The sequence below is a fragment of the Neopsephotus bourkii genome, unplaced genomic scaffold (assembly GCF_033783945.1).
Source record: "Neopsephotus bourkii isolate Nb327-2 ecotype Australia unplaced genomic scaffold, CSIRO-AGI_Nbou_v1 NB_795, whole genome shotgun sequence".
In the NCBI taxonomy this organism is placed as follows: Eukaryota; Metazoa; Chordata; class Aves; order Psittaciformes; family Psittacidae; genus Neopsephotus; species Neopsephotus bourkii.
The window spans coordinates 2951959-2977990 of NW_026901291.1; the positions used below are offsets into that span (position 1 = coordinate 2951959).

Genomic DNA, 26032 nt, shown 5'->3' on the forward strand with positions numbered 1-26032 from the left:
CCACCAGTGTGTTATGTGGCCACCTCATCTCTGCAGAGGTTTTCATTTACAAGCCATATGCACAGGTAAGCAGCAAAAGAGAGCTCCATCTCAATGGGGGAAGAATTTAGGTACTAAATTTATTAGGTAATAAATCACTGCTGATAGTAGTATTTCAGATTTGATTCCCATTAAGAAGGTCAGTACAAAGGGCCATCCATGCAAGCCTTTTGTTTTCTTTGATTTCTACATTTACAACGTGGGCTAACCATTAGCAAAAGCGAAGATCTTGCTCTTCAGAGCACACTTTTCTCCTTCAGGCATTTTCTTTCTCATGGAGTATCCAGAAAAGGCCTTTAGGAAACAGCTTTTGCAGAAAAGGGAAAACCCCCTGTCCAAACAGCTCATCTCTAGGTATTTTGTTCTTATTCTTCACTCTTTCCCCTTTTCCTTTCACTTCTCAGCACGCTGATCTATTTGAAACAACTCTGAAAAACTGACATGCCAAAACAAAAAAAAAAAAAGAAGTATTTTCCTTTGAAAACACAGAAACCAAATCCTGAAAAACCTCCAAAGCGGAACACTTAAGCTTCCGGAATATAGGTGTAATTCCATGAGCAGCTGAGCCAGATTTCAGTATTTCTGAAACCTCCTCTGTCAGCTGAATTGGACTGAATTCAGCTTTCCTAAAACAGCATATTCTGGTGACTTTACTGTCCATCAAAATTACATAAATTCCCTTCCATTGCCAGTGAGGAATTCTGGGATTCAAAATTGCGCAGGAGCTGTTCTTTTGTAGTGTTTCTTACATAACTGAAATTCCCTGAGACCCTAGGAAAAACAGCTGTCTTTCATTTCAATGGAATAGGTGCTTCGTATCCATTAGGAAGCTCTCAAGAGCTCAGCTGCAAGGCACAAGATGGATGCTGTCAGCTGGGTTTTGTTCTCCCCTAAAAAGAAATCCAGCGTGCTTTAGGATGTTCCAGTGACAGTCTGGTTTGGGCTGGTTTCTGTGGTTAACTCTTTGTGAGCATTACAGTCCTCTGCAGATGTCAGGTATTCCATTATGTATTTGAAAAGAAAACGAAAGAGAGATGCTTTCTGTGAAGCTTGGATACCATTACTTATGCCACAGAGGTAGTAATTTTAACCTCCTAATATATCTCATGGCAAAGCTGCTTTCTTCAAGCACTGAATGTTAATAGTTAAGGGATTATAAGAAAGGCAGGAGGAATAAAAACTAAAAACTATATAAATAAAAGCAGGAGGGAACTACACAACACAGGGAATCTGGATTTGTCTTCCAAGCTGAGAGGAATCCTACTCTGAATTTACAACCTGCTAACACTCTGCCTTCAGCAAAGATAAACACTGTAAACTCCTGACATTCACAGAATTTGTCACAGTGCTGCTACTGCATTTAACTCCAGCTCATCCCGTTCTCAGAGACACGATCACATTCTGGCCCAGATATTACTGAGGGATTCTCAATTCCAGTGGTTGGGTTGAGTATCTGAAGCTGAAAAAGGCTCATAGGAGCTCAAAACATAGCTCTTGCAATGGCTACCAGAAACTCTACTTGCTCTCTGCTCTGGCTAATTGCAGTTATGGGGCCACTTAGGTGCCAAACCCACCTAAGTGGCCCCATAACTGCAATTAGCCAGAGCAGAGGGCAAGTAGAAACCCACTGCTATCAAGCTCAAATTATCAGAGGAGTTACAAGATAGGAGACAAGATGTCCCAAGGGAGCAAACACCAAAATCATGCGCCAAATAACTCCAGTTCAGCTTATACCTTCCTTTTCAAGAACTCCACTGAACACAGCAGTTGTCACCAACTCCTACAATTTTACATGAAGTATTGCAGGGTTCAGATATTTTTTTTAAGCCTTTCATAATTTGAAATTCAAAGTAACCAATAGGTACAAGTCAAAGATCCATCTCAAGGACTCTGCAAGGAACTTAAAGAAGTTGGTCCATAATCACATCTAGGTAAAGTCCCCAGTAAGTCTTTGCTACAAGATAAGTATCTGAGTGTACTCTCATTCCTAGATTCTTCGTATGAGGAAACTAGACACCACACTGTCTGCTTTGCTGTCTGTTGAGAAGTGAGTTGGAATAAGCATCTGTCTCACACCAACACATGCTTGCAGAAAGAGGCATGAGAGAGACAGCAATGGGTGTTGAGTAAACAAAAACCTACCAGGGTGAATCCAGAGTGTAGATTCACCTCCACAGATCTATTTTATATAACCAGAGACACCTTTTAGGTAAGTAAATGCTTTCAGATTGTATTCCCTACTACTTGCAGTTTGTATTCTTAAAAAGAAGAAATCTCTAAGCTGCATATTTGTGACATTCCCCCAGCTGGCAGAGCAGTAGCAGTGCTGAGGAAAACGCTTACTGTTTGCAGTGGTTATTAGGATTATTACCTAGACCCCAAGCAACATTCTAAAGTAATCTTCCTGTGCAGTCCCTTTGTGGTTTTAATCCCATCCACACTCCCCCCTCAGCAGCTGTCATGAATACAGTTTTGCCATATGAGAGTTGTGTTTCCTTTCCCCTTACAGAAATATAATACTGCTGAGATCAATTGTTAGAAAAAGGAAGGGGCAAATATCATTAAAACACCAAGAGAGAAGCCATTCAGGCAAATAATTGTTTCAAATGTTACATACTACAGTAGGTATTTGTACAAGCGATGAACGAAAAGACTGATTATCAGGTGGTTCATCCCTAAGATGCAGCACTGTCTCTGTTGTACTCTAATAAGTCTAATTTAAGTTGACTCAAGGATGGAGCATGTTACAACTTCCCTGGAGAGAGCTCCTTCCAGACAGTTGGGAGTTTGCTGACCCTGTGGGTGCTATAACAACATATGCTTCCATTAGTTTAGACCACCTTCCTCTCCCTGTGTCTTTGAAGCATGGAGCAACACCAAACAGGGCAATGTTTTAGCACAGAAGAGTGCCAAAACTGTAATCAACAAAGCATAAAGACAGCTAAGAAAGATAACTGTAGAATAAAATAAGAATTATGGCAACATGATTCGTTTATGTCCCTCATACTGTGACTCCAATGTTTGGTAAAGATTCTTGCTTTGCTCATCATAATCCTCACACTTTTATTTAGTCACTTTGAGGCACATTAACACTGCTGCTATTCTTGACTTTGTTTCAGAGCAAGCACACCTTGTATTGTAATCTGCATGCAAGAGTGTGATAGAAATGCTACAAAGATGGTCTAGGGGGATACAGCAGACAGAACTGCTAGCTTTTATGTTTGAATTGAGTCTTAATCTAGTAAATGCTGGCAGTGATCTGTACTACAGCTTCCAAACTGGGCTCTTTCATGCTTTAAGTGTACCCAGCAATAGCAGAAATCCTTGTGCCCTGAGGCAGCTGCTGGTAGTTTGTGGATTTAGGTAGAGATCTGAAGTCCCTGAGACTCCAGTAAGTCAGCAAAAACACTCCTGCTGACCTCAAGGGCCTTGGATGAGATGCATGAAGCACACATGGGTTTCCAATGGGGTCACCACCTGGCCTGCCGGAGCCAGTGGGCACTGTCAGCAGGCAGGGCACGTGGTGGAACCTCCGGTGGCTCAGGAGTGAGAAAGCAAAGGTAATAAATTGCAGATGGGCTGTGGCTCAGGGACTTGGGGTTATGGAAAAAACCGCTCTCGTCCTCCTGACACTTCTTTTGTAATTTAAACAAATACTTGTAATTTTGTCCAGAAGTGACTGAATAGAGACACAGATATCCTTTCCTGTTTATTAAGAAATACCTCAAAACTTGGTGGTTTTACCTTATATGTACATGTATACACGTGTCCACAGATACAACTTGTCCACAGACACAGGGTTTTCTTATTTCTCTCCACTTGATTTTTTTCCATGTGTGTCCCTCTGCATTTGCTTTCTCTTGGCTTTCGATACCTCTGCATCTCCTCTTGTAATGCTCCTTTTTCACTTCTCTCACATCTATTTTCGCCTTCCTCTTTCATTTAGAAATGTGACTAAACCAGCTGAGTCACCACTGAGTTCCAGTTCTAATTCCAACCCATCTATGCCCTTGCTGCCCTTTAGCAGCATTGAAAGGACACCCTGAATCCAGTCCTAGATCTTCAGCTTCTCATTTGTCTGACCTTGGTTTGCAGTTATGCCACGTGATAGTGCAAAGGCTTTCATTTTATTTTATTTTGCTCTTCAAAAGAAACAGTAATGCCAAAAAATGATGCTGTTTTCAATAAGCTGGACTCATGGCCAGATGATATCTGATGCTGCCAGATGATAAAACCTCAGACAATGAGGGGTCCTCTTTAGAGTGGGAAGTTTTCATGTCCAAAAGCATTTGCTGAGTTAAGTAAGTAATTTCTCTCAACCCCTAAACAGTTCATTGTTGGAGAACCTATGTCTCCACCTTATGATTACACCTCTCTCAGCTACCTGCTCCCCTTCAGGATGCCTTGTTTCTGGCTTTGGGATACACTGGCAGAAAGCTGACTTGTCTTGGCCAGATCTAAACAGCCTTGACTAATGTACCTCAACAAAGGGAGCCCCTTAAAGTCTTTCCACATTAGGTAAGTGGTGTCCAATTCCTGTTCTAGGAAACCACGAATAAATATCAACTGTAAGAGAAATGAGCCTCAACAGCTGTAGGACTGTTACACCAAAGGATTAGGTACAAGAGCTAGGGCAGCTATTCATTTGGAAGTTGCTTCTGCTTTTGCCTGATTTGTCTTACTTCAAGTACCTGATTGTAACAGCAATTACTGCCACAGAGCATCTCAACCAACTTCTTCTCTGCCCACATAGGGCTGTCAAAGCCATCTTTAATACTAATGACAGCCTATCAAAGAAAGGGTCTTTCCTATAGAAACTTTCAAGAAAGGGAATAACAACTGCAGTCAAAATAAAGTGTGACTTGACACGTTTTTAAACAAGAAACTCTTCGCCCTTTTCAAAAGGCTGAAAAGTTTTTGCATGGAGGTGGGCTTGCCTTAGGAGTGAGCAGGCAGATGTCCATGCATTAGAAACCATGAGCCTTCCCTTCACTGCTGTACAGGTGCAGGACCAAGTTTTTATACCTTTAATTTCCCAGGCCTGGATTAGGTCATTGATATTATCTCAACAACCATTGTTGGACATGCCCACAGGCAACAGTTCCCTTGGGCTATCATCAGCCATTTCAAAAGGACTATTTAAGGACCCTTTTGAGACTGAGCCTGCTCTTGAAACCATAATGAACAGAGTGAAGTCTTGAGAGATCAACAAACTGCTGAGCTCCTTTGACATATTGCAGGAATCAGCGGGAAGATTCTGGGATGTATCAAAAGAAAACCAGCTGTCGGTGAAAGCCAGGGGCAACAGCGTGTTCCTGGATGCAGATATTAAGGTCATTATACACTTCAAACACAAAAAACCACCCATGAGATAAAATCGATCAATACATTCGTAATCCTCATTGTGCTTATTCCTTCTGTTGGTGAGGATTACAAACCAGAATAAGTCACATTCCCTTTATCATCTCCTGGGGAGTCTTTTCCTTTCCTCTCGACGACTCTCCCCAAAAGTCATTTCAATTCATCCAAATGCAGCCAGTTACTGACTGCAGGGATGAAAATCATTTTGTTTCAGCTTGATGCAGCAGAAACGCACTAGACCTAAATAGCATATGACAGGGCACAACACAAGCACCTGATTTAGGACAGCATAGGCTTCAGCAGCAGCAAAGGATTTGCTTGATGAAAATGCTGAAGCAGCTACTCCCAACACTGTCTGTATCAGACTAATAACATTCCAAACGAAACACTGGCTAAACAAGCACATGCATGGATAGGTGAGTACACACAGAGCATCCCCTGCAATCAGACTTTAGTGCTGCTACAGAACCTCAGTCTTAACTTCTTCAACCTCCTGTGCATATTCTGGTTATAGCTAAAGCCATCTCTGGAGACGAAAGTCTTATCTGGAGATAAGGTTGGAAATGTCATGAGTACATTACAGTGGTTCAAACAGCAGTCACTGAGCATAAAGAGCACTAATACATATCATTATACACCCTCCTGCTGCTCCCTTCTAATCTGGGGCACCTGATTCACAACTTTCAGATGCTCAGGACTGGCACAGTTGCTGCACATTCTTTTTTTGGGCCAAAGTTCAAAGAAAAGCAGTGTGGGCTTGCAGTGATCCACCACCTCATTTCTATGTTACTCTGCCAAATACTTCTAGAAGCAGGTGAGGAAAGACTTGGTCTACAGGTCTCCTCTTGTTATAGTAACAAAAAGCCTGTTGTAAAGGATGTTTTAGCAGTGGCCCCTGTCTACCAGAAAGCTCAACTGTCATAAAGGATGGTGTTGTTACTGGATTTGCACATTCTGTATGCCAGCCTCGGTAATGCCTTCACAACCTTCTGCTCATCTCCTAAGCCATTCACTTCCTTCTTTGAAAGGCCTCCAAGAGTTATAGGGTGTACAACCACCAAGGATATAGAGAAATGACAAGAACAAAGAGAGGAATATGAATAATATACAGCAGAGGCCATTATTCTATGTGCTGAGGGAAAGTGTTTCAGCTCCTTAAAAAAGGAAGGATTTATCTTCCCCTGGATCAGAGGTGACAAAGCTAGAATGTTAATGCTAGAAAAACACAGGGAGGGCAGGAAGAAGGCTGCCAGCAATTTTGCTTTGGTTTCATCAGCCGGTCATGCAATTATACATTCACTTCTTTGTGAGCAGCAGACACTTTCACACTTGGGGTATCCCAGGGGAAAAACAAATTGCTAAGTCTCACAGATCTTTCTCTAGAACTCCACACATATTTCAGTCAAGCAAGACAGGAGTGTTTTCAATCTTCTGTCCTTTAGGCCTGACACAGCTCGTGTTATTGACTTTAAAGGGGACAAGATTGGTCATCAAGTACTAAGTCTTCCCTCAGGAGTGAAGTTTCATGCAGACAGAATTCAGGTCCAGCTCTGATTCTACCTTGCTGTGGATGATAATCAGGTCAGGCCTTTAGTACCTAAGCTCCCTTAAAATTATAGTACCTTGTCTCTATATATCATTAGGTCTTCTACTCCCCTGCTCTAGTCTGTATGTGCCTGTGAACATGCAGCTGGGGATGCTTACTAGCACTCAGCAATGTCTGCTATGTCAGAAGCCACCACATAAATGCAATTTAATAATTCCATACAAAGCTATCTCATATACACCACTATATGCTCTGCTTTAAGGCTCACAGCACCAGGTTTAGTGTAAATGCAAGCACGTTAGAGTGAGGATACTTTCAGCAAACATAGAGGTGATATGGCAACCCAAATGAGAGTGGAGATCGAACCATATCATTATCCTTAGCAGGAATAGCAGCCTCAGAAGAGCTAAAAGCTCTGCTATGCTGTCATACTAATGCACTATTAGGGAGTTTGTACCCCAAATGGGTTTGTTAAAGGGGCAAATCACACCACAAATTGCTGGATGACCCCTGATTTTGGATCAAACTACTTGCACATGGGAGTTCAAAATCTATCACAATGCCATAAACCTGTTGTTTCTGTCACCAGCAGGGAAAGCAGGTGCTAATTTTCAGCATGGAGAACCACTAGCCCAAATAAATATTAACAGTACAACTGCATTATATGGAGCAAAGCTGCCATGCAGTTAATATGCAGAAAGTGTGCCAGCCTTGCAACGAAACGATATTGCTATGTTGTAATCCTGAACTAGCCACAGCAGTGTGCTGGTCCACACGATCATTTGTGACTTCATTTTATGGCATATGCTGGGAGGCCATTTCCCTCCTTTTTATGATATTTTAAGGCCGCTTTTTCACCATATAAAAAGTAGCAAAAGAAAACGAGACAGACTATTTCAAATGTTTAATTATTGTTACTGAAAAGTAGTAATGGAAAGTAGCTGAAAAATCTCTCCAAATTAACACTGGAGTAAGTACTTAAATTGGACATGTAAATTTAGGACATCCTCCCTAGCACCAAATAGATGTATCTGTGATACAGGACTGGACTGTTGGATTGGCTTCTTCATCAGCCAGCTGAAATACAGCCACTAAAGTATGCTTTTAGTTGTCATCTAATTTAGTCTTTCATTAGCAATCTGCTCTCCCAATCTAACTTCACTAATTTTTAAGAACCTTTGCCCTCCTAATCCTATTACATTGGTGATTTTAAAACAGATTTTGCAGCAAGTAATCCAGAAAACAATCCCTACCCCCTGCCACCTGCTTCTCCTCTTTCTTCCCCTAATCAAAATGATGACTTTCCACAGTGACCCCAAAAAACTCTTCAGTGCTTTGGAATGTCTTTGAAAACAGATGCTTATTTTTGCCTTTTTGTACAGCCCTTCTAGATGGAATTTCCCAGCCTCTGTTTGCAAGGGTGGCATTTGGGAGACGAATGACCTACCTTTTATTTTTCATTTATACCTCTGCTATTCCCAAAGCTTAAGGCCCCAGGATGAATGTATCTTCCCCAGATCCTCTATTGGCTAATGATGATTGTCTAAAGCTTGTGGTAAAAACAAGGACTGTGAGTGAGCAGTAGTAATACCAAGGGTAACATGAGGATCACAAAGGCAATAAATCCATCATGGGAATGGTACTGCAGAGATTTACTTGTTTAGGGACAAGGCAGAGAATTGAGAGGTTATGAAATCACTGCTGGATGAGAGAGGGGTTTAAAGGAACAAAATAGTTGTATTTCTACATTTCTATTAGAACTTTTACAAATGGAGGTGAATGAGGGAAGAAAAGCAGGGAAATAGTGGTAGTAAGTTTCCCAGAGCTGAATATTCATAGTATATTATGAGGACTTTTCCTCTATAAACATGTTAAATAATGCTTTGTAGCTGCAGAAATGATGTGAACCTTACAAAAAAATGAAGTCACCTTGCAGAGGTGGAACAAAGCGTGTGAGCTGATCTGTGCCTTCTGCATTGTGATTTCCATACGAGAATGAAAAGTCTGCTTTCAGAGCCAAGGCTAAGGCCTACGGGCTCACAGCCTGAAAAATAACACCACCTTTTCATTTGTAATCCGAACAAATTTAATGTAGGAGCTATTGTCGGAAAATGAACTTGGAACCTCACATTTCTATTTTTTCCAGGGTAGAACTGCACTTTAAGTCACAGGCTTTATTAATAGAATAAGTGCATTTGTCTCTTGCAGGCCTGAAAAATAAGGCACTGAGAAGTAACATATGGAATATGCCTTGGGCAAGAAATTTTCTTCTGGTATTGCTGTTTTCCTAATAAAACTGGAATCATGGCATGAGTGCACATGTTCCTGTAAAGTGTTTCACAGGGGCTGGCCTAAAATAGAGGCACCGAAAAACCACAGACATCTTTTATGATATTGCTAATCTCAACTGTTCAAAACACAATGATCCAGGATCCCCAAGCCTATGAGATGTGGAGTGTTTTTGATTTCCTTCCAAGTTTTCCACTTTTGAGTCTGGTCTTCACATCAGATTCTTGGGGAAATTTTCCTGAGTTTCCTCTGTAAATAGAAGGGCTCAAACCTTCATTTTATAATGGGAAGATGCAATCCTCCTGCTATCCCACACCTGTAGCAGGGGATGCTCCTATAAAAAAAATCACTGAGATTGAACTCCTTAGGAATTGTTCAAATTATCAATATTAATGTAAAAAATCATAGTGGCTACAGACTTAGAAAGCTACAAATTCAACTGAGCTTGTTTCCAGGTGCCTTAAACTGGTTCTTTGGCTATTACCACTGCATAGACGAGCAGACCCCAGCCTAGACACACACATCTCAGCCTGCCTGTATCAATTTAAAGCATCCCACTAGTGCCTCTTAGGCCTTTGAACGTTTGGTCTAAGATTCAAAGATACAGAGCTATTGGTATCTCTTCTGCTTTAGGCAGTTCTCTGCCTTCATTCTCCCCATGTTCCTAAACGTAGAGTTTCACTACCTGACCTCAGAGCTGTGTTGCAGTCTCTCAGTCAGTATTCATAAAGAGCTTTAAGGCAGAGGAGTGATAAGCCCTGTAAGCACAAGGACTACAGAAGAGCATCAGGCAAAGAGATTACCTTTACTTGGGAACATCTCTGATGCTAGGTCCTGGACAAGCAACATGGTTGTCTTATGCTCAGTAAAAATGTATGTTCTTCTATTCTTGTCCCCATATATAGCTAAGTCTAAAACTGAACAACCTTGAAAAAAATTATTCCAGTAGGAAATCTGTGACATTCAAGAGGGTTTTTCCTCTTGAAATCAGCAGTACAATGGGTCTGCCTGGTTAAAAAAAATGCCCACACAAACCATTTAACTTCCAATGAGTCTGTTTCGGTTTCAAACTCACAATGTCAACAGTTGCAAAGGAAAGTGCTTTCTGGTTTCTTGTTTCACACTTACGGAGTGGCTAATTGAAAAGCTAGGCAGGAGAGAACTGGGAGCCTCTGAAATGGTATAGAACAGGAATGTTTTGCAACAATCTGACAAAACATCAAAACCATTTAGAACTGCAGTACATATCACCAGCTTTTGTTTCAGCTGTTTACACACAGGCCCTACAATTGCAACATGTCTCTGCAGATTTGCCTTTTAACTCTGGACAGGGAGTTATTCCTGGGTACACTGTTGCATTGATATATAAATTCAGTTTTCAATGTTAGAAAACATGCATAAAAATGTACTGAGCAGAGACAGAAAAGACAGGGGTTTGGAACTGTTCAGCCCTCAGGAAAGGAAGGAGGTTTCATGAAGAAATACCAGATATAATACACTGTCATATTTATGATAGCTAGGAGAATGCCATCTAGCACCAGTAAAATCCAAGCATCATCCAACACCAAGAAAGAATACTTGTCTGCGCTGATGCATAATCTGCAAGAGAACTATTTAACTAACGAGCCAAAAAGCTGGAATGCAAGTTTTGCCCCTCAAGGTTTTCAAACTCCTGGTTCTAATAAGATATAGAAAAGTGCTTCCCCCCCCCATCTTTATACTATTAGCATCAGGTTGCTCAGGAAATACCTAACTTATTTGATGATTCCCATGTACTACTAAGCGCCACAAGGTTGAGTTTATACCATATGTGGATCTGTGGGTACCTTATGTAGAATAGTTAGCATCAGCAAACAAATCTTGTGAACTGCAAAGTACAAAAACATTCTGTAAGTGTTTTGGCAGTGAAGTATGTTTTGCATAAGCTCCAGATTCCAGAAGTACATATCACTACCTGGAAGAGCATGTGCAGTTCTTTTGAATTTGAAGCAAAATGTAACTAATTAAATGGAGGAGATGATGAAGAACAAACTTTAACAAGCCCAGTTGCGATTAATGTCCTGTTCTCTTCTGAGAATTTAGGTAATGAATCTGATTTTACACTTCATGTTTTCAACAGTATCTGCAGAGATAAAGTAATGGAATGTCCATTACCCTAGTGTAGAATTGACATATTCTCATAAAATGCTTTGTGATTGCATAAATAGCACGGGACATTCAAAAATCAAGACCATGTAGCATGTATAAAATGTCCATAGACACCTCATTTTTTTCTATTCAGCAGGAAGCAGCAATGCAAGCAAAGAACTGGAGGGTATATTAAAAGGCATTTGTGCATTTCAGCATTTTTGCTTTACCTGGAGGTGCTTGATAAATCCAATGGATATAAATAAAAAGGAGAGGGAATGGAGTACAGACAATCCTTGGTGCTGATGCTGACTTTTCATTGCTAAGGTTCTAAATTCAAATATGGACCATATTAATATTATTTATAGCTGATTATCAAAGGTGTAGCACTTGCAGGCAGGAAAAGCAGTTTTATTTATGATCCAAGACATGCTAACACTGTTTCGTAGAGGGCAGGCAGCTCAGAAAGGCTGAATGACTTACCCAAGGTCACACACTGACTAAACTGGAAATAAAGGAACAGAACACCTAACACCTGATTTCCTATCACATGCTGTCTTCACACCATGAAACTTATGTTATCAAGTGACTGGTTTGTATATTTGATTTGGGAGTCTGTCCACTTACAGCAGGAAACATCTCCTGTTTACTGGACTCTCCAAGCAAAGGTCAAAGAGCAAATGAATGACAGAGTTAAAGCGAGACCATTCCACTTCAGCTATGAAATGCCTGAGTGAGATACTGTTGATTCAACTTAAAGCTTTCCTTCATCACACTCTGCAGCCATGTAAACAGATAAAGGATTCCAGGTCAGAGCCATTTCCCAAACCAGTTGTGCAATCCCAGACACAAACAGTGAAAGCTGAGCTTTGTGATAGCTCTACCAGTCCAGAATGCTTACCTGGGTTTTGGTTACAAGTGGTACTGCCATGGTAATTCTCTTTCTCATTCTGCAAGTAACTATTTATGAAACTGTCATGTCCTTCACGGCACCTGCAGCACCTTTTATAAGATGGAAATTAAAACTGTCTAGCATGTCAACATCAAATATATTGTGAATGTAGTTGCATGATGTGGCATTTCCAAAAGAAGCTTTAGAAATCATGCAATCATTTCACCTCCCCATTTCAGGATAGGATAAGTACAGAATTGCTCTAGAATAAGCCCAGCTTGTTTCAGAGGAGACTTTAACTCACCTGAGTGGAAATTCATTCCCCTACACACCACCAGCCTGAAGCCTGTTCACCATTTAAGTCTTCAAAATAGGATTAGGGGATTTAAGTGGCACGGAAGGTTTACACTTTCCATCTAGTTCCTTAATGAATTTTTGTATTAATGGAGTGAGAATTACAGCCATGCATATAAGTTTCTCAACAGGGCTGTGCCAAGCCTTTGCAGCAGGCAGTTCTAACCACAGAGAATGCATAAACTCCCCAGTGTTGAGCAGCAAAATGTTTGCTTCTGTGCTGAGAGAGGGTATGAACTCAAACACCCAGAAGTGAAAATGAAGTGATGAGTTTTTCCCTCCCTTTTTACTATTATAAGGGATTCTTCAGCTAGCTGTGTTTGAGTCGGTACTCAAAACAGTCTTGAATATCTTACTACATAGTATCTTTTAAATATATCTAACTTAGAAGCAGATCTTGACAGTCTCAGCAGCCCACATCATATAAACAAAGCCTTTTAAGAGCGAGAAATGAACAGCCCACATTAATTAGCAGCTATTTACTCCTTTTAATAAGCAGACACATAAAAATGAAAACTGGAAGTCACCCCATCATCACAAACCATGGTAAAGTCAGATATCCAGCTACACAAAAGTTTACAAACTACATTTCTTGGCACTTCATGCATGCATGTAGGCGGACTTTTATCTAAGGATCTGAACACAGTGTACAAGCATTAGCTAATTAGATTTCTTGCAACTACTATAATATCAGAAGCCTTGAGAAGAAAGAGAAAGGTAGGGTTAAACCACAGATGCAGGTCTCCTGAGACCTGCATATCAAATGGAGCTCTACCACAGGCTGCCCACACAACTGCTGGACTTTGTGTTACCAGCTCCATCACAGCGTTTTTTCCAGCTTTCATCAGAAGTTTTGGTTCTGCAGTATTATATGCCCAGAGGCACCAGTCACAGTCAGCACACTAAACAAACAGGTAGGAGGAGAAATGTCTACCTGCACATTAAGGTGGTAAGGCCACAAGATACAGAGTGCTGTGCCATGACCAGAGAGATTAACTGCTTTGTCTAACTTGCCCAAGTCTGCAAAAGAAATGCAGACTGAACCCTGATTTCCTATGTCCTTACATGCCAACATCAAAGAATCTGGAATGCCTTGGATTTGCCACATGTACACAAGTGACCTGTGCAAGTACATCCTGATTAAGTCTGACACAGACACATCTGCTGATGCGTTGCATGATGTGTATGCGTACAGAGAATAACTGTTTACCTAGGGTGCATGAAAAGCCATTGGGAACTACCTCTTACCATTCATACAATGAAATCTCCCAGATGGCTGCTTAATGCTTGGATGGGAGTAGAATGGGAAGGAAAGTAGCAGGTACATGAAACACGTAAAACCAGTAGCTTCCACTCCCGACTAGTAGAGATGAATTGTACGTCTAATCCCTTAAATGTAGCATCAGTTTACTGTCATTATTTCAGATTTGTAAAGCGTTAGGAAATACTCTTTTAGGAGCTAAAATGCAAGTACAAACAAGTCTCACTAATTTGCAATTCACTGAAGCTGAGGCTTAAAAAGGAGAAGTTAAGGAATGGGACAGCTAGGAACGGAATGAGGCTGTCCTAGTTCTCCTCTTCAACTTCACAGAACGTTTGAGAAGAAAGAAGAATGCAGTATGAGCATAAGAATAAGGAGGTCTAGTCTCCAAACCAGACATACACCTGCCTCTCATTAGAGTTCCTGGGAGATGTAAGCAAGCATCTGTCAGGAGAACCAGACCCTATGAAAAAGGAGTGATATAAAATCCCAGATCACTTCAGAGAGGCAATAAAAACAATATGGAAAATTTATAACAATCCAGTGTAATTGTTCAAAGGTAACTGCTTCAAGGACTCTTATGAGGCTTGTAAAGGTTTTTCAACTGATAAAAAAGGCACACCATTTTTAGGGTGGGATAATTTAAAGCACTGTTCAGCACAGCTCTGCAGAAAAATAGCATACTGAAGAGCATATGTTGGTTGCTGACCTTCTACTGTAAATTTAAAGAGAAACCATTCTTGCTAATAAGATACTGTGATATTTAATTTTGCACAAAGCATTTTTAAACAGTAGATCCCTTCAATCCCTTTATAATTCAATAGTTAAACCCTCAGCAATATGCTTGCAAGTCCTAGACTGACAGCTTCATTTGGTTGGGTGCAAGAAGACATCTACTGTCTCAATCTATGACATTTCCAGAGCTATATGCAAGAAAGGTGTGACATGCACCCTTATCTGAGTACTACAATGGAAGCATAGCATGGCATGTTTATAGGTCAAGAAAGCTCATCTTTGATCTCACAGGTCAGGGAGGCTTCACATTTGGTAGCTGAAGCCAGGGACTGTGAATGATGTGCTCTGTCCTTTTTCCGCTGTTTACTCACCCTGCAACTAAGTTGTTTCACCTTTTTAATGCACTGGTCTATCCTTTAAGTAGAAGAGGTATGAACATAACTTTAAATAGCATAGAGGTGCATCGCTAAGAATTAAAAGAAAACATTTATTTTTTAATCAAAATTCGCTATAATGCTGCCTACCAAAAATCTGAAAATTATCATTATTTGCAAAGAGTCCAACCCATTTCGAATTCTCCTATGTGCTTCAAAACTGTATTACTACCTGAATAGTAGTTTTACAGGTCTATTTTATAGGTTATATAAAACATAATTCCTAGCTTCAGGAGATTTAAGTTTAAGACGCTATTTTTCCCTTGAAAGTACTAATTTCCCTCTGAATATTTCCGTAGTCTATTCAATTACCTCAGAATTTTTCTGTTATTAACAATGCACCATTCAGCCTCATTTTTGTTTTAATCATAACAGAATCAGGCCAGGTGTCTGTGGCTTTATCTGATAAACTTCTTCCTTCAATATGTGAGTACATAAATATTAGACAAACCAGCACAACAACTATTTCTATTCAACAAGCAGGAGTAAATATTGTAGGCTAAAATATCCCTTACTGGAAAGGAACATCAATATTGAAGGCATAAAACATACAATGGGTCTTTTGCAGCATGTTTCATTGCAATAATATAGTTGTCACGTTTACTTGTTTATGCCTCCTTTGAATATTCTGAAATTACTGCTGGAAAATGTTAAAGCCAAAAACGTAATTACGATCACCAGACCTTGCCATCAATGAGTCAAAGAAAGGGAGCAGGCCTGTAAATTAGAACAGCTTAAATCAAGCTCGGTCCACGAAGAGTAGCATAAACTGCAATCATATTCCTTGGCCAAGCAACAAGGTTGGGAAGCAAGACAAGTGTTCTCTGCAAAAGGGCCAGTGTGCTGCAAATAGGTGTTAAGGTGTGCACACATTTTGGTGAGGCTTTGTCAGCATCCTTTGCTGCCCAGTGAGCAAGGACAAGAATGATGTGCAGGGGGTGTTACATGTGGCCATTGGTGCCAGCTTTGGGAATTGGCAGTATGAATACAAAAACCATGAAGGTGCAGAGTCACCATTGAAATTGCGGGAGCTTTTATCTCTCCACCACCACATGCTACTGCTGTGGTCATGGCCATGCACTTATCTGCTCACTAGGGATGCAGCCCAGATTTAGTGGCCACCTCTCAACATATGCTGGAAACCAGAACTCCTGTGCGATGGATTAAGTGTTGGATAGCTAAGGACCAGTATCCCAAGGGACTTTGCAGGGAGACAAAAGCCTGTCACTTTCCTGCTGAAAAGTAAGTCTTTTATGTGCTGAGAATGTCAGGTTTTAGACTGAACTACTTAAAATTAGAAACACAGAAAGCCAGAGAAAAGACACTTAGATCATTAAATCTTTATAGGTACATTAAAATTCTATTGACAAGAAGTAATACAGATTAAAAAGAAAGTATTGAAATGCGGTAGCCAACAGCCACTGCATCATAGTCAAAACCAAAGAAAGGGTCGGAATTATTTGCAAAAGTCATTAGTAATTCCTGGTCTGACTTGACTTACTGATCTAATTTTCATACTCATTGGCAAAAGAAAAGATGATGCATTAAGATAGATAATACTTAAGTGATCCATATTTTATTATAGTTAGCTTTATGCTCTCTTATTGATTCTGTACCTACATACTCACATTCCCCTTCAACCTTCTCCAGAACTCCTTTCTCATTAGTATTCTCACCATAGCATCACAGACCAATACAGGTTAAGGGACCTTGGGAGACATCAAGTCCAGTCCCCCCCTCAAAGCAAGATCAACACTGAATTCAGACCAGGGTGCTGCTGGATTTTGAAATCCTCCAAGGACAGAAAATCTATCTCATCTTTAGGCTTCCTTTTCAATCTTTCTTCTTCTCCAGGCAACACAAGTCCAGGGCTGCCATGCTCTCCTCTCAAAGGCTACTGCACAGGAAACTGATTTTCAGTACTCTCCAGCTATAGCCTTATGTCCTTATCTCTTCTGGTCTTTTGCTTTAATGCCTACAGTAAGTATGAAGACATAGCAATGTAGTCAAAACAGAAAAACTCATTGACTGTATATGGAAAATGCTGATGATGACTCTTAGCCTGTTGGCATGCATCAGAAATACAGTGGCACGCTGTATTTGAAACACACTGGTTTGAAAAACTCTAGAAGCAGCACTGTAAATAAATAACTGCCCTGCCTGCACACAAGACATCTGATCATAGACTATGTTTGAAAAGCAAGCACTAAGGTTGAGATCAGCTTTTTGACTCTGTCTAGATGAAACATTGTGTTGTCTGTTTCTGAAATGAAATCAACCAGTAGCGCATCAACACCATCTTCCAAATGTGAACTGAAATATCCGAGTCCTCTGGGAAGGCAATTTTGTCTTGACTCAACACTTGGCTGTCTAGCCTTGAAATGCTAGATGTTGTAAATATGATTTACTGCTCCTATAAAAGTGGGGGAAAGTGTCTGAAATTCAAAATGAGAAGGCAGTAGGAGGAGGATTTCCCCCATCTTACTGCTATATCATTCTGATACTTCAAACTAAAATCCCCAAACTTGATCTTGCACTACAGAAGTAGTCACTGGTACCTATTTGAAATTGCCAGAGTCGATATATAATGTTATTCTCCCAGTCACAGTACATTTCACATCCCCTTTGCCCAGATGTAAAAGTATTAGTGAAAACTTGCTGCAATTAATGGCCATCCAGTCAACTGTGGAAGCCTTTGGAGCAGCAGAGGTATTGCACAAGGAAAAGGATTCTCTGGATACATCTGAGAGAAGCAGTAGTTCATCAGTTTGGGATTCTTCTTTCATATTTCATATCAACAGGGTATTGTAGCATAATCGATAGTCCTAGTGCTGACTTCTTTTGTTAGCAGCTCACCTATCTGAGCAGTGAAAAGTCTGTGCAGCTCCTATGTTGAGCATTTCCTCCCTCACAAGTTCAATGCCTTACAAGATATGCATGAAATCAGAAAACAGCTAATGGTGCTGGGCTTGTCCTCTTGATGTCTCCAGTCTTTGAGGCAGATGCTAACAGAAATGACTACACATCTGTAAATGTACAGTGATGGCTTTCTGTGCCTTTGTTAAGCATCTTCAAAACAAATCACCATTAGACCTTCCTTGAAAGCCTGTAAAAACAATTAAAGTCTTCGAAAATATCACATCAATCATTCTGCATTACATTGACTGAATAGCAACATTGCATCCATTGAGAGAGTTTGGTCTCTAATAATACAAAGAGATCTTTGTGCTTTATTATTATTTATTTGATATTCAGGTTAGTGATGAGGAAGTTTGACCTGAGCTATTAACTAGTATGCATCATATTCTCAGAGTGTCAGAATTCAAGATAATATCCTTTATAAATGAAAGGAAAAAATCCATCTTCTCAGCAGGAAGGAACTGATGGATGCTTTTATTGGCCTGCCAGATGTCAGTTAATACAGACACTCAAACAAATGAAGATTTAACTGGTCCAACCCAGGGCAACTCACTGTCTGATTCTAGAGATCCTTATGCATTTCTTTGTGAATCACTTTTTCCTGTTCATAATCTGCTAATAAACATATTAATACTTCTGCCAAACGGTTTGAGAAGAAAAGACTCAAACCAATGACAGGAAGGAGACGTGTTACTGCTTAGGCCTATTCTAATCATGATTGCAGCCTCCCTGTCACAATTCTCTGAGACCCTACGTGACATTCACTGCAGAGCAGCTGTTACTTTAGGTATTACCAGCCCCAGGTGTTTGTTACCACCCCAGTACTGGACACTGGGTGCTCTTCTGTAGGATCTTGAAACCAAAATCACCATGTGCTTCTAATGCAAGCCCTATTATTCTTACTCTCTTCTCAAATTGAACCCAGCAATGAATGACAGAAAAAAACATTAAATGACCTTCAGAGAACACCTCAGTTAAGTCAAGAGAATAATGGGCATATTTGGGGCACCTGTTTAGAATGACTGATCACAAACTGCTAAAAAGCTGTATCTGTTTGCCAATTCAGGGCAACAGATGGAGAAGCCAACTGAGAGGCACATTCCTCTGTAGCACAATAAAGGGTGAAGAGATATTCTTCCATTTAAACATAAAGCCGAGCAAAGAACAGGGAACACACTAAAAAAGGGGGGCCACAGTAAACCCTTCATTTCCCCAGGAGTGCAGGTAACCTCCTTGAGAAAACTTTCTATAAAAAGAGGATGAGTTACTCTCAAGAATGCTTAACTTGCAGTTGTAGCAGCTGCTGCTCAGGGCCATGACTTGCTTTGGTGATAGTTTAGGAGGAGACTTTGTCATTGTCTATAGTAGACAGTAAAATTATGGATAGTACTGATGAGTCAGTGATTGGCATTTTGTAATACCTGGTGCCTCTCTCAGTGCACTAGAAATGCTGTATGAATATACCAGAATACCAGCTGTAATTTTGAAAATACATTTCTAATCTTCATAGCTGGGCAGATAGTGCTTGAGCACGTAAAATTCATGTATTCCAAAGACAAACCCAAATCCAAATACACAGTGTTAAAAAATTACCCTCAGGCCAATTTCATTACTTTGGGGGGTCTGAAATCTTTGTTCAGAAAAGCCTGAAGTAGGCATTAACGTATCATACTCTGAAAGGGAATCAGACAAAGCTAAGTAGAACAACTGCAGAAGTTAAATACTACATACCGTCATGGCAGGAGAATTTGCTGTTTCAAACACCTACAGAATTGCCAAGGTTTCCTCCTACTGAGGAGACCCAGGGATTCAGAACTACACTGCCTTAATGAGATTCAAATGCTCCTGAATTTTCCTTATATAACCTATATATTCTCCTGTTCAACTGCTAAAGGCTGCCTCTTGCTTTCCTCCCCCGTTCTGTTATCACGAATGCTGGAAGCAAAGAACAGAAAGCAACAGAGAGACCTGCCCTGAGTTATTAGAATATGGTTTTATTTCAAAGTGTTTGCTTTAGGATAGCAGAGAGATTCAAAGCCCAACTTTAAAAGAGTCCCTGGGGAACAGTTCAGACAGTGTGAGTTTGCACAACTCACTTCCAGTTAACCTGATTAACACAGAATTATCTCAATGGAACCAGTAAAGGTCGACACAGAAAACTATGGCATTTCAGAAAAAAAAAAACCAACCATCCATTCTGCTTCTAACTACTGATTCTCTCTACAAAGCACAGAGCTAAAAAGATGATGAACCAGAACAAAGAGGCCAGCTTTCAACTACCCTACCCCAAATGCAGGACCACAACCCTCTTTATTGTCAGAACGACTTCAGTTTCTAAACTTCTGATATTTCTTCTCCCCTTATTGCACAATCCCAGAATAATTCTCAGCTATCAAAGAAACTGCTATGGCTGTGTGTGCTGAGCGGCAATTAGCAGAATTATTTATTGAAATAGGACAGGTTACATCCCTGGTGTACTCCCTGCCTCACTTTTTAGACTGGTCCATAAGCAGAGATAGATGTACATGTGCCTATAAAATGGCTGGAAACTTCCCTACAGCAAAAGAGTAAGAACAGTTTGAAAGCACATGAGCTGGGTAATCATATGATACAGTCTTGAACCTCCCAGAGCCAAAAGACACACACAAAACAAGGGAAGATAGTCACAGGAACCTGAGGGTCATTCCCAGAGCAAGATAAGCCATCTATTACAGCACTGGTCTTCTAGAATGCCATCTTGTGCATGTTTGCAAAGCTTGTTGGAAATCACAGGCTGCTTGAAAAAGGAGCAGAAAAATCCCTCCTGAAATATACTGCTTCTTCAACGCTGTGGATTCTGCACTACACATTTAAAAGTTGAGGAGCAAATAGAAAGTTCAGTGGAAAATGGTTTAGGAAATAGAACAGCCAGCATGTCAAAGCTGAAACGGCAGCAGGAAAGCCAATAAGAATATAAGAAAGTTTGGTTTACTGCCACAGGTCTTGCCGGTGTCAAACCCAGGAAGAGCAACTACATTCTCTAATCCTTGGCCTAATTCCAAAGCAGTAACAATGAATTAGCCATAACAGTGACTTTATATGGGCCTTATCACCACAATCATCAATAGATTCAGTCTCATTAAATAGTTTAGTACTGTCATATTAAGAGACAAGCCCATGAAGAATAAAGGCACTCAAGAGATTTGTTAAGTATAACACACAAGTCAAGTATAACACACAGGTAGCAAGACAGGAAAATAAGATAAACTCCCAAATTCCAGGTAGGTCCCAGATGATTCCTTCACACCATTTCTAAGTCCAGTTTGAAGAAGAGAGGGCAGAGGGATCACATGCCTTTCACAGAGCACAGAGCTGCAACCAGTGTTAGATACTTCCCAACAGAAGCAACCGCAGTGCTAATGAACTGCAGTTCTGATTTTGCTGGTTTAATCTAACTACATCTGTACCTTAAGATCGTTTATAAATGGACAGGAATCTGATGTGGAAACCAAACAAGCCTGCTGTATTACCAGGTTGTTTTCTTGCTTATGAGTAGTTCTGGAATTTGGCCTGAACTTCTGACTTTAAAAGTTGCATAAAGTAATCGGTAGGGAAAAATCCCTTTCCATGTCTGCATAAACAGCCAAATAGCAGCACTGTCAAGAGAGACAGAACAGCAGAATTCCTTACTGGTCCCAAACCATCCATATGATTTGATCTTTTGACTTGTGCTCCAGTGCTGAGATCCATAAACAGGCAGAACTGACTGCTTGTGCTGCTCTATCCAGCCCTTGAATGGGAATTTCTGATACTGGATCCAAAATTCAAGTAAAACTGCTTAACCTCTGTATTTTACTACCTGACCTTCAAAGCTGATAAAAGCATATTTTTTCCCTTGGAAAGAAATAAAGCTATTAGGGAGCCAGGAAGTGCTTCATCTTCATCTCATGACTCTCATCCAAAAGCTTGCATTATGTTTTATTTCTCATTTGTGCCAGTTTGGTAATGTGATTAAGGGATGGCATTACTGGCTCAAGCATGGCCACGACACAAAACAGCAGTCACTTGCCCTGCCTTCCAAAAATGACATTGGTCTGAAGACTCAAAGGGAGATTTTGTAGAGGTTTTACATCACTATGTGCCAATATAATGGTGCTGAAGTAACAGCATTTACATTTTTTTCCATGCATAAGAATCAACACAATTCTCTTACAGGCTAATTGCATGGTGCCAGCTGTAATGTGATTCATATACAAAAGCAGTTTCTTCCATAATAGGTTGTATTTTGTACACTCAACATGTTACAAAAAGCAGATATGAGTGCCTTCAATAAGTAAATCTTACATTTAATTAAAAGTTTGTAATTGTGTAGGGGAAGGTAGAAGGGTTTAGACTTCCAAATGGTTGTGTTTAATAAAGAAAAATCACCTGCTTTGAGGAGAGGGTGTAATTTGCTGTGAAACAACCTACCTCCTGCCATTCTAGAGCTATCACCTTATTTCACTGCCCACCAAAGGCCAATGAAAAGAAATCAATTTTGTAGGAAAAACAGAGTCAGAAAACTATTAGAAGAGTTTGGGTAAGTTGAATCGATGAAGTAGAGATGGGTTTTTTAATCTTTAATTAAAGGAAATGCCCACTCATCAGGAAGATAAACAAGAATCTAAAAATACTCTCCCAATGACCAGCACACATTATGCAACACTCACACTGAGTTCTGTAATGTCTGGTCCTCAAAACCAACAGCCTGCTCCTGTGCATTTCTAATACTCAGCTTTTTGGACATGGAAAGTTCATCAATCCTCACCAGTGGCAGGACAAATCATGTCCATGTGACACAACTGACCACTGGGGGTAAAGAAGCCTGGCTCTGCTGGAAGCAGGATTTTATTTTCTAGTTTATGCATTTGTCTGTTGCACATCTGAACCTCTACCTCCTTCAGAAGATTTCAAGGCAATGTCTCACTTAGCATTTCTATACCCTCCCTCATCATGAGTTCATGTTCATTAATTTTAGAGATTCTTTGTCTTGCTGAAAGTTTCAATCAGAATACACAGACCTTGCATCCTACTCAGGTTTCTACTCCATGCTGGTCCTTTTTGTTCTTGTAGATACTGCTTTACTCCAGGTTTTAGGAGGTTTTGTGCCACCACCTGGGATACAAATTTTGATTTGCTGTTTTGCTGGGGAGGTTACAAAGATGCAGGTTTATCACTGGACTTTTTTCATCTCTTCTATGTTTAGATTATCTGTGCTGTTACAATCTCAAATGCTGAATGCTCTCTGCAGCTGCATAAAGCAGCACAGGTGCACAGTAAGCTCCTCTCTATATAGGACATTGTGACACAGCACAGTGCAGCGGATAGGAAGCTATTCCTGGATACGACACCAACTTCTTGTGTGACATTGGACGAGGCCTCTTAACCTCTCTGTTCCTCATCCTTCTCTGAAATGCTGATGATAATACAAACCCATTTGATTGCTAAGAACTTTCAAATCAAAGGAGGAAATTTCAAAAGAAATGCTATTTATTTCTCTACCAAAACATGCACATCTGTGATGAAAGAAGACACCTCCTTATCTCTGTGTCCACCACTCAGTACCGAGATGCTGGGGTTTTTCCACCTCAATTTTCTCCTGAGCTCTCTCACTTCCTTGGTCTCCCCAAGTATTGCTATGGACTTTAAGAAAACCATGAAGGCCAAATTTTAGAAGAGCTGTAGAAACATCTGGACTAAACTCCAGTAAACACTGGACCCCACTTAGCACTTTATTATTCAGACCAGTAACCTAATTAAATCCAGAATCTGCTATACTTATCACATTCATTGCTAATATGTCTGTTTCACAAAAGCCTTATCAATGCTCTTCAAAGTCTGCAGTAGCACAGCATGCACAAAGGAACCAGAATCTGTCCTTCAGTGCTCTGATGCTGGAGAATGAAATTTTGACCTGGCTGCACAGCAGTTCGGTTGGAAGACCATGAAACCGAAACACTTTCAGTTACTGGGATGCTGCCCCAGAGCCATGCACAACTTTTCCCTCTGTCCTGGCTACAATACCAACCCCATAAATAGTAAATAATACTCCGAAACCCACTTAAACCAAGGAAACATGACCATTTGAGTGACTCCTCTGCATTCTAAACAGAGCCCTTAGCAAAAGAGAAGCCTATTAAAGTTTTACCACTCTTCGCAATATATAAACTATCACCTACCAGAAGTCCACAGGACATCACCCAGGTACTCAAAATAGTTCAAAAAAGGATTACATGGACCTTTACAAAGAAACTGTCTTGTAATTTCTTTTATCGGGACATCTGAGTTTTCTCTACTTCAGTAAGCCCCCTTGTCGAGAACTCTAATGACCAAGAAAGAATCAAAATAATACTTGAGAGTCCACATAATCTCACTTAAGAAAATTGTACGTAAAGGCACCCAGATATTTTTAATTTGCCATACTACCTCTGAAAATCATTCAACATTACAGAACTCAAATGGGTCTGCTACACAAGTTCAGACACGACAACGCTGAAAGGTAATGGCTACCTCAGGAGAAAACCCTGCTTGTCAACTAGGCGCTCTGGTCAAGGTATAGTTCAACTGCCTATGCAAGGGTAAATGCAGCTGCTGCTGCATACAGTCATCAGATAACCAAATTAGGCAGGTAAAAATCTAATAACTGCTTTGGAAGTCCATTAATATTTAAGAAGATGGACAACTACATGAAAACAATCTTTAAAGTCACTGGGATTTGTAAGTGAACGTATGGGAAAATGAAAAATAAAGTGTGCTGAGCAACGATAAAGAAATAGAGTAACTTTTTCCAGCCATAATCAATGAGAACCTGGCACAGCCAGGGACTCCTGGGCCAAATTATATCTGCATATCAACCCTGGAATGGTGTCTCTCATGCTTCAGTTTAGTTCCATGACAAACATGAAATGGAGCAGACTTCACTGACTTTGTTCAAAGTCTTGCTAACCTGTCTTCTCTATTCAAAGGCTGTAGGTTTCCACCACACTTGGAAACTGTCTTCTGGCAACAGGAAGTGACTTGGAAAAAAACCTCAGTGCATAAAACTTATATTCTGGGAGCAGCAGGAATACAACTGCAAAGACAGTGGTTGCCCCAGCAGGATACCTTAAATTGCAATGAGAACTCACAGCATTGTTAAAGGATATTAAAAAGTAAAAGCTCAGGAATAGAACTTCACAAGTAACTGATTTGGGGTTCGCTGGTCAGACTAAACCACTAAAAGGTGAAAATACTACTATCAACATAGTTTGGGGGGTTGATGCTTATCAGAAAGAGGAGAAAAAACGTTACTGAAGTGATTTTATTTCCCCCCTTTTTTAATAAACTGAAAGGCTCTGCTTCATTTTCAGGTTGTTTGGCTCTTTCTTAAATTAAAATTTGACATATTAATATCTTTGGCTGCCTCAAAGTTGTATTCTACACTGAAAACATCATTTTGCCAAGAGTTTCAGCCAAACTCAGCTCCTAATAATCCTGAGCTATAAACACCACAACAGTGACATTTTTTCCGTTACTGGAAAGAGGGAACTCTATAGCAATTCATAGAAATAGCATTAGAGATGAGAACAGAACTGTTTACAGAATTGCACCTACAGAAAGGATTTGGAGAAAATAAAATATCTGAGGTATCAAAGACATTAACACACTACGTCTGTAAAAAAGCAAGAAAGCTTTTAAACAGCCATAGCTAGTGAGGTTTTAGATTGCATCTCGCCTAAAAATCAGCTCCTATCCTGAGAATTAGACATTTAAATATACTAGAGGAAAAAGGTCTCTCTCCTGATGCTCATATATGGTAGAGGACTCACTCATTTATTCAAATAGTTCAACTATATCTCATTGTATTCATCGTAAGGCAGAGAAAGCTCAGACTTATTTTTAAGTTCTCTGTTCTCATTTACAATGCCAGCCTCCATTTTTTTTGCTTCTGTGGTAGACCATGAACTGTCCTAGGAATGGTATTGCAAAATGATAAATACTTGGATCTGGCATTATGTATCAGCCTTTGCTACAAACAGAACAGTTTTCTGTAATTGTGAAATACATTGCTGCAATCT

The 26032-nt window shown here is 40.2% G+C and overlaps 1 protein-coding gene across 2 annotated transcripts in view; it reads right to left on the reverse strand.

Annotated features, from left to right (window-relative positions):
* TMEM132C (transmembrane protein 132C) overlaps positions 1-26032 on the reverse strand; it is a 203685-nt gene that overhangs the window by 97511 nt on the left and 80142 nt on the right. The window lies entirely within an intron of this gene.